Raw genomic sequence first — 14416 nt, 5'->3', positions numbered from 1 at the left:
AGGAGTTGGTGAAGGACAGGGAAGCCCAGTGTGCTGCAATTCATGGGGTTGCAAAGAGTCAGATATGACTGGGTGACTGAACTGAATTTGTGTATATTGGACACTCCAGATTTGGGGACAATGAGAAACCATTTTTGACATCAGTTTAATGGAGGAGATGTGTGTGAAAATAAAAACCAATCATAACAAAGCAAGGCTGGAGGAACATACAAAATTCTAGAGAATCCAGGGAAGAAAAAGATTAATTCTGCCGGCGATCATCATAAAATGTGTGAAAAGGAAGGGATATTTGAGCTGGATCTTGAAGGATAAGTGGAGTGCTGTAGGCTGAGAGGATGAACACTAGTTTTTTAAGGAAAAGAAGTATAGGAGAGCTGAATACACTGAGGTTTGAAAATGCAGTATGCAAAACAAGGCTGATAAAATTGTTTGGGCTAGATTATGAACAGACTTGAATTCCAGGTTCATAATACTATAAATGAAAAAGCAAATAATATCCCTGACTTGTTTATTAACATTATTTCCATTTTGTGTATTTTCTAGGCTGATTAAATGTCCTCAAGCCAAGTAACTATTGGTTGTTGCCACTAAATGATCTAGTTCATCAACATGGGAAATCTTCTGTGACCTCCCAGAAAGAAAAGGAAAAGAAGGACAAGAGGAAGGAAGGGGAAAAAGGAAAGGAGGGAGAGAGGAATGGAGAGAATGTGAGAGTGATGAAGATAGAGAGAAATCATAACTAAAAGAAAAAGACAAAGAGGAGAAAGTAGAGCAGGAAAGAAAAAGTAAGAAATCATTTGGGTTCACTGCCAACAAGAGTTAGGAAAGCTGATTTCTTAAGATAAACCGAAGTAAAACAAAATATGCTCCATATGTTGAAACTGTATACTTAGTTTGAGATAAACAAAAACATGTTTGGAGAATAGCTGCCATAATTAAAAAGAAATTAAAAGAAAGAAAGAAAAACCATCTGGGGATAAATATATATTTAAACACATACACAGACAAAAACACACAGTGATTCCAAAACTTGAAGTTTTTCTTGATTTAAGTAAACTCTCCTGTTGCAAAAGGGCATTGCATCAGGTTTTGCCCAAATGCCGAGTACCCCATGTTCCACACTGGAGCTCTGCAAAGCTACTCAGCATTACCCAAACATGAGAAGACCTTTCCAAAGCCTGTCCTTTGCTCCTGCTTTCTTCCCTGCTATGAATGCACTTTTCCTTTTGGCTGACTCTGACTCACTCCCGAGTGCCCAACCCAGATGTCACCTACCCCCAACAGTGTGCCAGACACCCAGCAAGGTTGATGATGGCTTCTTCTGTGAACTTTAGCATGTCTATCAGTTTCCTGTGGCTGCCATAATAAAATACTGCAAACTGGGTGTCTTAACACAATAGTTTGTTGTTTCACAATTCTGGAGGCTAGAAGTCTAATACCATGTTCAAAATCAGGTTTGGGTACATCTAAAGACTTTGAGGGAGAGTCTAGTCTACCATGTCCTTTTAGCTTCTAATGATGGCTGGCAATCTTTTGTACTCTTTGAACTATAGTTGCATCACTCCAATCTCAGTCTCCATCTTCACATGGAGTTCTCCCTGTGTCTCTGTGTCTTCATGTGGCCACCTTCTTATAAGGACACCAATTGTGTTGGATTAGGGCCCCACTCTATTCCAGTATGACCTGGTTTTAATTTATAAGTAACATCTAAGATCATCTTATTTCCAAATAAGTTCACTTTCTGAGGTAATGGGGGGCAGAATGTCAACTTATGTTTTGAGGGACATAATTCAACTCATAGCAACAAGACTACTTCACATCTTGTTTCACTGAAGAATTCAGATGCTTGCCTGTTTGTGTCCCCAATCCCCAAAGAAGTTGATAAGAAACTCCATTTCAAGAAATATATAGATATATATGTGTATACTATATATATATATATATAATGTATATGTATAGCATATATATATATATACTTAAGCATATATATATACTTATATATATACTTAAGAAATATATAGATATATATGTGTATATATATATGTATAGTTTCCAAGACTGAGCATAGTTAATTTAGTAAATTCATAGTTCATGTCTTCCAAATTGAGTTAGAGTATTTCTTATTAAAGCTACAAGGAAAGGACTTCCCTGGTGGTCCAGTGATTAAGAATCCACCTTCCAACCCCTTCCAAGGCAGGCGACACAGGTTTGACCCCTGGTAGGGAACTAATGTTCCCCAGGCTGGGGGATGACTAAGCCTGTTCTTCACAACTACTGAGCCCAGACACCCTAGAACCCACATGCCTCAACTAAAACCAGATGCAGCCAGATAAATAAATATTTTTAAATAAATAAATAAAGCTCAAAGGAGGTTAGGAGGCAGTTAAATCTACACTTGAGGGAAAACACAGAGTGGATGGTGACATCCTTTTCATTACACTCTTCAAAGAGCTATTGTCTGCTCAAGTGGGCAATGCGGCACAGGAGAATCCTCACCTGGAGTCACCTAAAGGGATGAGGATCCCTGAGAAAAAAAGACCCACATTTAAGTGTAGTTCTGTCTAGGTCGCTATACAGTATTGATACTATCACTTCTCTGTTTGCCTCAGCTTATCCTCAGAAGATGAGAATTAGACAAGAAAGAGTGATTTTAAAATTTAAAAAAGCATAAGAACTCTCTTTTCAAATGAAATCTTTCTCAAAGTCCCAATTTAAATAGCAGATTTTTGTGAGGCTGCCTGAGACCAGGTGAAGAAAGTGAGCCTGAATGCCACTGGATTAGTCATCCCCAGGATGACTTCTCCACAGGAAGTTCCAAAGAATTCTGGAAACACAGATTTACAACTACTCAGTCAGATGAAAGTCTAGCTTTGGTATATAGCCACAGACAGAGAGGGTCATCATTAAAAAAAAAAAAATGGAAAGAAGAAATAGGAAGAGAGAACAAGAGGGAAGAAGAGGAGAGGCAGGAGAAGGGGAAGAGGGAAGAAGGGGAAAGATGGAAAACGTATTAGAAAATAAGATACTAGGGGGGAAAATTGTAAAGAGGGCCAAAGATCTTGAACAAAACTTTTCATACCCATAAAAATATCCTCTCCAATTTTATCTTAGTACTCATATAGTAAATGCTAAATTAAGTTAGCCCTATTTTGTATATGTACATTGTTGTTTTTAGCCACATTATAACTCTATGATCACAAAGGTAATACAGTCTGAAGGAGAAACAGAGAAAGTGGACAACTACCTGCAAACTTCAACTAGTGGATCAAACCAAGATGGGTTTGTTGTACTCAAGTTAGTCATATCTAAAATAACTTTACCATAACTACTTTGCATTTTTTGCCCCAGCAGTCATAAATTGTGTTCCCAGGGAATACAGTTTGTTGTAGGCTTCTTTTCCTTGGTGAATGCTAAACCTTCATTTTGACATAACCATCTCTTACCTTCAACCTGTATTCTTCTTTCCAAATGTAACTTAACATTCTTTAGGAAGCCTTCTCTGAACACCCATGTCCGATTAACTTCACTCTCCTCCATGTGCCTCTGTGTATCATCTGTATCTTGATAGAATTGATACCTTTGTACTATCACTCTGAATTGTAGTCTATTCAATTGCTGCTTATGTACAAATGATGAGTTCTTCTGGAGCAGTCTCATTTGTGACTTTGTGCCCCTGTCCCAGCACTTATTCACTGTACCAGGCACATGATGGGTATTGTAAATGATTGCTGAATGCATGAGTTAATGTAAAGGAGAGTCTGTTTCAAACTGTTTTCAAGTTCTCAGGTAATTTTGGAAAAGTATCAAGATGAGAGTGGGCATAATTTGAATGTCAGTATTCTGTTTAATTTGTACAAGAGAAATGAAATGTTGCAGTCAAATATCTAGTGGCTTTATATTCCCAATTCAACAGTCATGAAGAGGGAACACAGAAAATGAACTTTTTTTTTTTCAAACTTATCTTGGAAATTAGCCCAAGAGCCAAATGTTTTATTTTAATGGTATGTTTCTTCTCTCAGACCACAACTAGTAAACATTTCAGATCACACATACACACAATGCTTGTTTGTATTTACTGTAATTCCCTATGCAACTCCAGATGCTTGGACCATTTAGGCATCTAATACATGTTTGATGAATTAAAGAATAAATGAAGGGACCCTTGAATAAGATTCTGACATCCATTAGCAAGCTGTTACTAGTTTTCTTCTGTCTAGTTTAAATGTAGGCCGTCCATTTGGAGAGAGGAAATGGAAAAACATGGTACAAAGCACGGATCTGTTCAATGCTTTTGAATCAATAATTAAAATATTATCACTTATAAAACATTTGCTACAACATGATGGAGAATACTAGATTCTGACTTTGACTTTATCCCCATATTGCTATGTGAGATGAACATTTTTACCTAACAAGACTGAACATGGTTCCACCTACATTAATATATTCTGACTTTATGGGACAAAGATCATATTTTCTTTAAGTCTGATACAGTCTAGTATGATTCTGATATGATTATATATGTGATTGGACCATGACAATATGTGTACATCCAAGGGAGACTTTTAATTTGGTATCTTTGGTAGACAAGCATCATCTTAAAGTTTTACTTTAAAGAAATAAAATATTGTCTCTTTGATTAATTTCTAGGGAAAGTTGTTGGAAAAAATTCATCATCTGTGCCTCAGGCAACATACCTCTGGCTCCATACTTTTATTGCACTCTATATTCAAAAGATCTGTCATTAAGTGTGGACTATCTTAGAGGAAAGTTTTACTGAATATTGTTTCAAAGTAGAATGTGGCTCTTGGAATGGGAATGGCAAAAGATCTTACTTCCTACCTTATCAAATGTTTCTTCCAATTATGTATCATACTGCCCTGAGAATTCTGGCAAATTAAGCATTCTTTACCTCCTTACACTCCCCACTACTTTGTAAATTATTTCCCTGACTGATGTCAGGGTGACATGCCATGTTTGATCATGTATTTATAAACCAGCTTAAAGCTCAGAGTGCTTTCATCTGCATTATCTTGATGGAGCCTCACAAGTCTTAGGAGATGTAGCCCATGAAATGGAGAGCTGCTCGTTTCTCAAATAGGAAATTGAGACTCAGATCTTTCAAGATTTATGAAAGGATGGATAATGAAAACAGATGGAATTGTGCCTTGAATCTAAGTATTTGATTTCTGGTTCAAGGATTATTGACTATGTCTTAGTGCTTTGATGGGCATTTAAGAAACATCATTCCTCTCATTCATACATTCTTTCTTCCAATATATTTACTGAACATCTATTATTTGCAGGTATTGTGTCTGGTGTTGGTGTTATAATGGGAATCAAGCCAAAACCATTTATTTCATTGAGTTTTTAATAAGGGAGAAAAAGGTAGAGACAATTACAAAGCTTACTGTCTCACTCAGAAAAGCACATATACAAACACAATCACTAATTGGAGGGACTCATCACTGTTGTCACTGTTTGGATAAATCAAGCAAAAGAAGGTACGCTTCGGACTGGTCCAGTGGTTAAGATGTGGCCTTCTAATACAGAGAACATGGGTATGATCCCTGGTCAGGGAATTAAAGGCTTCCCTGGTGGCTCAGAAGTAACCAATCTGCCTGCAATGCAGGAGACATGGGTATATCCCTGGATTAGGAAGATCCCTTGGAGGAGGAAATGGCCACCCATTCCAATATTCTTGCCTGGGGAATCCCAAGGACAGAGAAGCTTGGCGGGCCATAGGGTCACAAAGACTCGGACACAACTGAAGTGACTGAGCGCACACATGCCTGCAGGAACTCAGATCGCACATGCCGTGGGGCAGCTAAGCCTGCAACTGAGCCTGAACTTTCTGGAGTACCACAACTAGAGAGAAGCCTACATGCCACAACAAGAGCCCATGTGCTGCAACTAAGACCTGATGCAGCCACATAAATTTTTTAAAAATCAAAAAAGAAAGATAAGCTTCACCTGTGAACTGCAGTCTGATAAACTGTGTTTTCTTCTGATTTAATTCACTGAACAACTGGAGAAAATGTAACACACTAGCTGCAATCAATGCTTTTGAATTGTGGTGCTGGCGAAGATTCTTGAGAGTCCCTTGGACTGCAAGGAGATCAAATCAGTCAATCTTAAAGGAAATCAACCCTGAATATTCATTGGAAGGACTGGTGCTGAAGCTGAAGCTCCAATACTTCAGCCACCTGATGGGAAGAACTGACTCAGAAAAGACTCTGATGCTGAGAAAGATTGATGGCAGGAGGAGAAGGGGACGACAGAGGATAAAATGGTTAGATGGCATCACTGACTCAATGGACATGAGTTTCAGCAAACTCTAGGAGATAGTGAAGGACAGGGAGGCCTGGTGTTGCAAAGAATCAGACATGACTTAGCGATGAACAACAACAAACCATACAGCAAGTACTTGGGCCTGGGAATAAATCAGTGTGATAAGTTTCCTTTTCTGCTTGGAAATTTTTATTTCTAGAGGACTTTCAATAACAAAAGAACAGTATGTCTCTTGAGTACCAAAAGTAAGGAAATTTGGAGGACTACCCAAAAATTACTGCATTGAACGACTCTTTTTCAAGGCAGCCACAGATAAAAGAAGTTGTGTTCATCCCTGCTCTTTCAAAATTGTGTCCTCTAAATTGTTCTCCTGTAAGAGACATCAGGAGTTTCCTAATTTCACGGTTTCAACTTGTCCAATTCCTCTCTTGATAATTCTTGAACCAGTGTAGAAACTACTTGTAATCATTGTAAGTATTCTTGGGTATAAGGAAATGGTGGCAAACACTTCCTCCTAACAAGAAGGAACTATTTAAAGAACGTGTAAGGAAGACAAAAATGGAAGTTATTATTTGGGTTACTACTTGTAGTGGCTTTATTTCACTCAACTGAAAGTCCAATCATGGGAAAAAGCAAGCTACTATAATTGGGAAAAGAACATTTCAGAATTTTATCAGAACTAGAACGTGAACTTTGGATGGAAGAATTTTAAAATCATATGCTGAGAAAGAGGACCAAACTCTCAAACCTTCTCTCCCCTGCCTTCTCTCCCTTGGCCTTTGGGATTAGCAGATGCAAACTAGTATATATAGAATAAATAACTAACAAAGTTCTACTGTATAGCACAGGGAATTATATTCAGTATCCTGTCATAAATCATAATGGACAAGAAATGAAAAATAACTTATTTGTATAACTGAATTACTTTGCTGTACAGCAGAAATTAATACAACATGGTAAATCATCTATACTTCAATAAAATAGGAAAGAAAAAAAGAAAGACACACAATACTTCACCGTTAAGGACAAGACATGGTTTATCATGCAACTGAATGTGATAAAGATATTCTAGGGATCTCTGAAATCAACTGGATTATTCATGTGGTTGATTCCCCAGATAAAAGCTTTTGTGATCCCAATTTTAGTATATGTGCTGCCAAAGTCAGCCTTCTTTTGTGATTCCAAATGGACAAATATTTATCTTCACTAGGTTTTTACATAGTGTAGCTGGTATTCATCAAATTTTCTTTCTTCTAGGCTATGAAATAGAACATGCAGTACTTGGGCAGCCTGCAGTAAAAGACTAGCTTGGCTGATTTATTGGATTTCTTAGGTTTGATTTTTCACAAAGTGAGCTGGGCCATTTGTCCTTGAAATAGTTTGGCACTTTGGGGAAAATCTATATTGCAGGAGCATATGTTTGATTGACCATACAGTAGGACATTGGAGGCTAAAACTGACAAAATTGGACCACAGCTTGCTGTAAAGCCTTGTGTGGATGTCAGGGCCAGGCCAGTGTTTTGACAGCAGATGGAATTTGCAGGTAGCCTCCACAGTCATCTCAAGTTGCCAGAAAGGGTATGGAATACCCTTTTCATGGAAATTGAGCTGACAGATGTGTACCGCTGGTTCTCTGTAATTACCTACCGCTTTCTGGACCAGACCCTCAGTTGCTATTCAAACTCAGGGTGAAACATTTTTTTTTTGAAGAATCAGGCAGAGAAGACCTAAATATCACTGTTTTTAAAAATGTATACACTTCCCATTTAAAAACAGGAGCAAACATCATCAACATTTAGAGTTGAGGGAAAAGCTGGAAGTTAATTTAAAATGTTTGAGACACAGGACACTTCCCAGGTGGTGCAATGGTAAAAGAATACTCCTGCCAATACAAGAGACACAAGAGACACACATTCAATCCCTGGGTTGGGGTAATCCCCTGGAGGAGGGCATGGCAACCCACTCTAGTATTCTTGCCTGGAAAATCCCATGGACAGAGGAGCCTGGCAGGCTGTGGTACATGGGGTTGCAAAGAGTTGGACACGGCTGAGCACAGATGAGACACAGGACGTGTAGAATGCAGCAATCTATCATTTTTATGTAACTTTTTAAAAAAGAATGTTTGCAGTGAAAACAAAAGTGGATATTCAGAGTAAAGCCGTCTATATTACATGTATCATCTAAATTCTTCTAGTGTATTTACTTTTTATGAAACACTGATTATTTCTATTCACTTTAAAATATCTGCAATGAGGAAAATGTCACAGAATAAATTCATATTACACTTAAAAAAAAAATTGCTAATTGCATCTCTACTGTGTACAAGTGGTTACTCTAAGCCTGAGGGGAAAAGTGATCCAGAAATCAATCCATCCTCCCAGAAACCCTGTTACTGCGAAAAATCAAGCAGCTCCGTCTTCACCTTCATTTGGAAGATGCCATGTACCTGGCTCAAGAATGGAGGAGAAGCTAAAGATACCTTGGGATATTGACTTGATATTTAAGAAAGCATTCAATGTTAAATCTTTTGATCAATTAGCAGATCACCTCAGTGAAAACACACTCCTTCAAGAGGCAATATTTAGCACTTCATTGTAGATCTTACCAGAACCTGTTTTTCCTTATATCTTTCCTTATGTCTATGCCAAATTCCTTTTGTATTACTTTTCAATGGATGGTAGCTACTCTATCCCAAATGCTGTGCCCAGAATGGGAACCAACATTCCTACACCTTTTTTTTATCTTTTTGTAACAGAATTTATTTTTAGAGCAGTTTTATGTTCACGGTAAAACTGAGTAGAAAGTACAGTTTCTATTATTTCCCCTACTCCTCCACCCCAGCCCCCCTAAACAGCCTTCCCCACCATTAACATTTCACACTGGAGTGGTACATTTGTTATAACCATTGAGCCTACACAACATTATAACCGAAATCCACAGTTTAAGGATACACTCATGGTGTTTACATTGTGTGCATTTTGACAAGTATATTATGACATATTTACCATCATAGCATCATACAGAATAACTTCACTGCCCTAAACATCCTGTGTTCTGTCTATCTATTCCTCCAGGCCCCCTAACACTCGGCAACCACTGATTTTTTTTTTCTTTTTTTGACTGCGTCAGGTCTTAGTCATGGCACATAAACTCTTAGAGTAGCCCATAGAATCAGTTCCCTGACCTGGAATAAACCCAGATCCCCTGCATTAGGAGCATGGGGTCTTAACCCCTGGACCACCAGAGAAGTCCCTTATGTATGCTTTCTAAGTACAGAAGAAACATGGGTTCATTTTAGAAATTTGGGGTAATATAGAAAATTTAAATGTCAAAATTGATACCAAAAATGTCCCCCGGGGTAATTGTCTTGTTATCTGGTCTATCACTAAAGAACTCTCACCTTTACAGGAAGCTAAGTAATATTCCCTTCTGGTAGGCCAGGAATACAGACAAACTAGGAGACCTCAGAATAAAAAGAATATTCTTGCAATGGTCAAGCTAAACCTGGAGAAGTAAACTGAGTAATGATTGTTTCTTGATATCTGTTGGCAAACTGATAGAGACAATTAGATATTTCTGACATACAAGTTGTAAGCCCAGAGGATATATAAGATCTCCTGAAAATAGAGTCTTTTTCTGAGTCTCAGTATAATTTAGGACTATTTTATTAACCACACACTAAGAAGTTCTTTGTGTATTAATCAGCAACTCTTACTGTGCTCATATAAATAAACAGGCAGATAAAAGAAAACACAAAATGAATCACACTGATTCAGAAGGTTATTAAATTAATAAATGCTGTGAAATCTTTGCCCTAGTGACAAGAATTTGAACACAAGCAGATCTAATATCTGGTCTTGCTCTCATAGGAGTTGGTGGGACTCTAACATGCTATGTTAGAGAGAGAGAGAGGGAGAGGGTTAGAGAAACAGTTGCACAGTGAAACAAACCAAAGCAAAATACAACAAGCGAAAAAAGCACACAACATGTATTATACTGTCAGTCACTAGTCCCCCAAATAAATACTACAAACTTGAACCTTTTCCTATAAACTTCTGTCTCCCTAATTAAACCATCCTTATCTTTGTAGTATGATAATTACGTGAAAAGCCATATTCCCTTTTACCTCTGTGAGAAGATAATCAATAACCTTTGCAATCCTTAAAAGATCTTTTCTCCTTTAATTGTTATTTGTGTTAAAAATGTCTGACATCTTCCATGTTACAATTACAAAATTAAAACCAGTATTTAAAAGTAGAAAAGAATTCAAAGAGCATAGACCAAAAAAAAAAAAAAGTGTCTGACATAAGACCCCAAGTTTTCCATTTGACACGTGTTTCTTTTTTTTTTTTTAATTACCAAACTTTACTATTATTATTTTTTTTTAACTTTACAATATTGTATTTGTTTTGCCATACATTGACATGAATCCACCATGGGTGTACATGTTTTCCCCCTCCAGAACCCCCCTTCCACCTGCCTCCCCATCCCATCCCTCCAGGTCATCCCGGTGCACCAGCCCCGAGCACCCTGTATCATGCATTGAACCTGGACTGGCGATTCGTTTCACATATGATAATTTTTTGAGCACCTTTTCCATACTCAGCACTAGGAATGTGATCAAAAATAAAGTGGTCAAAACATAGGTGGATAAACTTGAAACATGGTGGCATTTCACATCAGAAGGTCAGATACAGTGAGATCTGAGCAGAGCTGTGAACTAAATAAGATGAAAAAGCAGAAACCCGAGGACAAGATTTCTAGTATAAGGGACATTTAAATCCCTGAACAGTGGGCTATATTGAAGGTACAGCATGAAGGCCAACATGGCCAGACCAGAGTGACTGCTGATGAAAGTAGCTGGAGATGGGGCCACAGAAGCAGGCCAGGGCCAGATCACATAGAACTTTGTAGGTCATGGCCAAGATTTTAGATTTTCTTCAACTGTAATGAGAAGCCATTGTTACTCAACAACTATTTGTAATTGAAGCAATAACATCTTGGGAGGGAGTCAGGGGAAAGTCTTAGTGTTATTACACATTTTCAGTGGTCGGCTAATCCAGGATTTCTCAGTCTTGGCACTACTGACATTTTGACCCAGATAATTGTTGTGGGAGGCTTTCCTACACATTGTAAGATGTTCAGCAACATTTCTGGCCCTCTATTCACTCCATGACAGTAACACACTCCTTCCAATTGTGGCAAATAAAACTGTCTTCAGACAATGACAAATGACCACTTGCCCCAGTTGAGAACCACTGATAAAATCCAATTCATTTTTATAGATGCAATCATTATGAGGTTAAATTACTTGCTTTAGGTAAACAAAGACAGTTCTAGAACTAAAGGAGGAACTAATAAACTTATATATATATGTGTGTATGTGTGTATAAATATAAATATACATATATATATTCTAAACACATATAAAACACATCATCTAGCGTTTTTAACTATCTTGTGAGAGTGTTACCTTTATCTGATTTATAGATAAATAACTTGACTCTTAGCAAGGTGAAGTGATTGGAAGTCAGATTGTGGCTTGAACTCCGATCACTAAATTTTCATCTGCTTTACTAATACACTGTCAACTTGGGATGCATTTGAGAAGACAACCACAGAATTTTCCTTGAGCTTTTTAGCAGAATAACATTTAATGCCAATTCAAGGAATAGAGAGACAGGGACCTCTGATCTTCCAATCCCACTTTACAAGAAGGAAGAAAAGAAAAAGAGTTGGAAAGTTAATGCAAATTCTCATCTCCATTTTTTTTTATTTTAAAATTAATATGAAATACCTTACTCCATGATTAAGCCATATACCTGGGCTGCTGTATTTTGACCAGAGGTTGTTTCAAAGGGGACTGTCAAAAACTGTATGGAAAGGAAGTTCTCAGTCTCTGGGGTCTTCAATAAGGAAGATGCTTATTCTACTTGTTTCTAATTCACCAGATGTTTTATTGCTTCAACTCCCAACAGATTATTGGGTGGATCTGGTAGGAGGGTTTCAAATCATAGCAATTTGGGAGGTGGGGATATAGAGTTTGTAGAACTATTATTTTCTCCATTTCTCCACCTGAGAGAGACTACTGTGTTCAGGGAGCTGAAGGAAGCATCTCAGCATCTCTACGTATGGTACAGTATTGAGCCCTAATGGAGGCATTCCTAAATTCCTAAGTAATCTAGAGAGCTGGCATGGGAGTTGGTGTGGCAGTGGACATGAGTGGGACAATAACATTAAGATAGAAAGAAAGGTGGGCAGAAACTGCTGATGCCTCACTCATATCATCTCAAATTTACTTCTACACACAGATATCTGCTTACTGCAAATCCCTATGACTCTGTAGCCATTCAGTCACGTCCAGCTCTTAGTGACCCCATGGACTGTAGCCCGCCAGGCTCCTCTGTCCATGGAATTCTCCAGGCAAGAATACTGGAGTGGATAGCCATTCCCTTCTTCAGGGAATCTTCCTGACCCAGGGATTGAATCCGGGACTCCTGCATTGCAGGCAGATTCTTTACTGTCTGAGCCTTCAGGGAATCCCTTATATAGTTAACCCTTGTATGTGAATGTTAATAGTTTATGCTTTACCATATTTACAGCCATCATTATCCAAACTTTTCAGAAAATTCACCATTTTTAGGAAGTGAACTTTGTGGTAGGTGAAATTAAGGCATTAATAAAAAAAATTAAAGACTATACCAATAGATAGAATATGGCTTTATCATGGTGGTTAAGACCAAGAAATGGAGATGGTGGATGGGAGGAAGTGGCATCAGCTGAACATTCTATACAGTAACTCATAATTCTGAGTTTTCCAGGCTGACATGCTATTTAGGGTGCATCCTCTGTTAAAAGTGGCCAGATATAAGTGCTAAATATGAATTCACAGAGAGCTATACAAATGGGGCAACAAATGGTCCAGCACAAAACTGAAAGCCTCTGCTTTTTAAACAATTTTTAAATTGAGAGTACAGTTGATTAATAATATCACATAAGTTTCAGGTATACAGCACAGTGATTCAGTTATATGTATATAATATATATAGATTCTTTTTCATATTCCTTTCATTAGGATTTATTACAAGATACTCAATATAATTCGGAGAAGGCAATGGCACCCCACTCCAGTACTCTTGCCTGGAAAATCCCATGGATGGAGGAGCCTGGTAGGCTATAGTCCATGGGGTCGCTAAGAGTCAGACACGACTGCGAGACTTCACTTTCACTTTTCCTTTTCATGCACTGGAGAAGGAAATGGCAACCCACTCCAGTATTCTTGCCTGGAGAATCCTAGGGACGGCGGAGCCTGGTGAGCTGCCTCCCATGGGGTCGCACAGAGTCGGATACGACTGAAGTGACTTAGCAGCAGCAGCAATATAATTCCTTGTGCTGTATAGCAGGACTTCTTCCTGTTTAGTTAATATATAGTAGATTATAACTGCTAATCCCAAACTCTTAATTTATCCCTCCCTCTCCTTTCCCTTTTAGTAACCAAATGTTTGTTTTCTGTGTCTCAGTCTCTTTCAGCTTTGGAAATAAGTTCATTTGTTTCTTTCTTTTTTTTTTCTTTCAGATTTCAAATATAAGCGATACCGTATGATATTTATTTTTCTCTGTCTGGTTCATTTAGTATGATAATCTCTAGGTCCATCCATGTTGCTTCAAATGACATTATTTCATTTTTTCTTATGGCTGAGTAATGCTCCATTGTATATATATACATCTATACCACATCTTTATCCATTCATATGTTGATGGACATTTAGGTTGCTTCCTTGTCTTTGCTATTGTAAATAGTACTGTAATGAACATAGAAGCACATGTATCTTTTCAAATTATGGTTTTCTCTGGACATATGCCCGGGAATGGGGATAGCAGGATCATATAATAACTCTATTTTTAATTCTTTTGAGGCACCTTCCTACCGTTCTCCAGAGTGGCTGCATCAATTTACATTCCCACCAGCAGTGTAGGAGTCCTTTTCTCCACAGCCTCTCCAGCATGCTTTTGCTTCTGCTACGTTGCACACACAACAGAGCTTCCTTCAATTGTAGCTTGCACAGGGAAAGTGAGTTTGGCTACAATGGAGGACAGGATCAAGTATTCATGCTTTGGAGGGAAA

The 14416-nt window shown here is 38.0% G+C and overlaps 1 pseudogene; it reads left to right on the top strand.

The window, feature by feature from the left end:
• Nucleotides 1–6397: 6397 nt before the first annotated feature.
• On the top strand, nucleotides 6398–8115 carry LOC145510780 (metalloendopeptidase OMA1, mitochondrial pseudogene; annotated as a pseudogene).
• Nucleotides 8116–14416: the final 6301 nt, after the last annotated feature.

Source organism: Giraffa tippelskirchi, chromosome 6 (assembly GCF_054371585.1).
Source record: "Giraffa tippelskirchi isolate mGirTip1 chromosome 6, T2T-mGirTip1v1.2.pri, whole genome shotgun sequence".
Taxonomy (NCBI): domain Eukaryota; kingdom Metazoa; phylum Chordata; class Mammalia; order Artiodactyla; family Giraffidae; genus Giraffa; species Giraffa tippelskirchi.
Note: the sequence above shows the minus strand (reverse complement) of the source record. Positions and strands in the feature narration are given on the sequence as shown.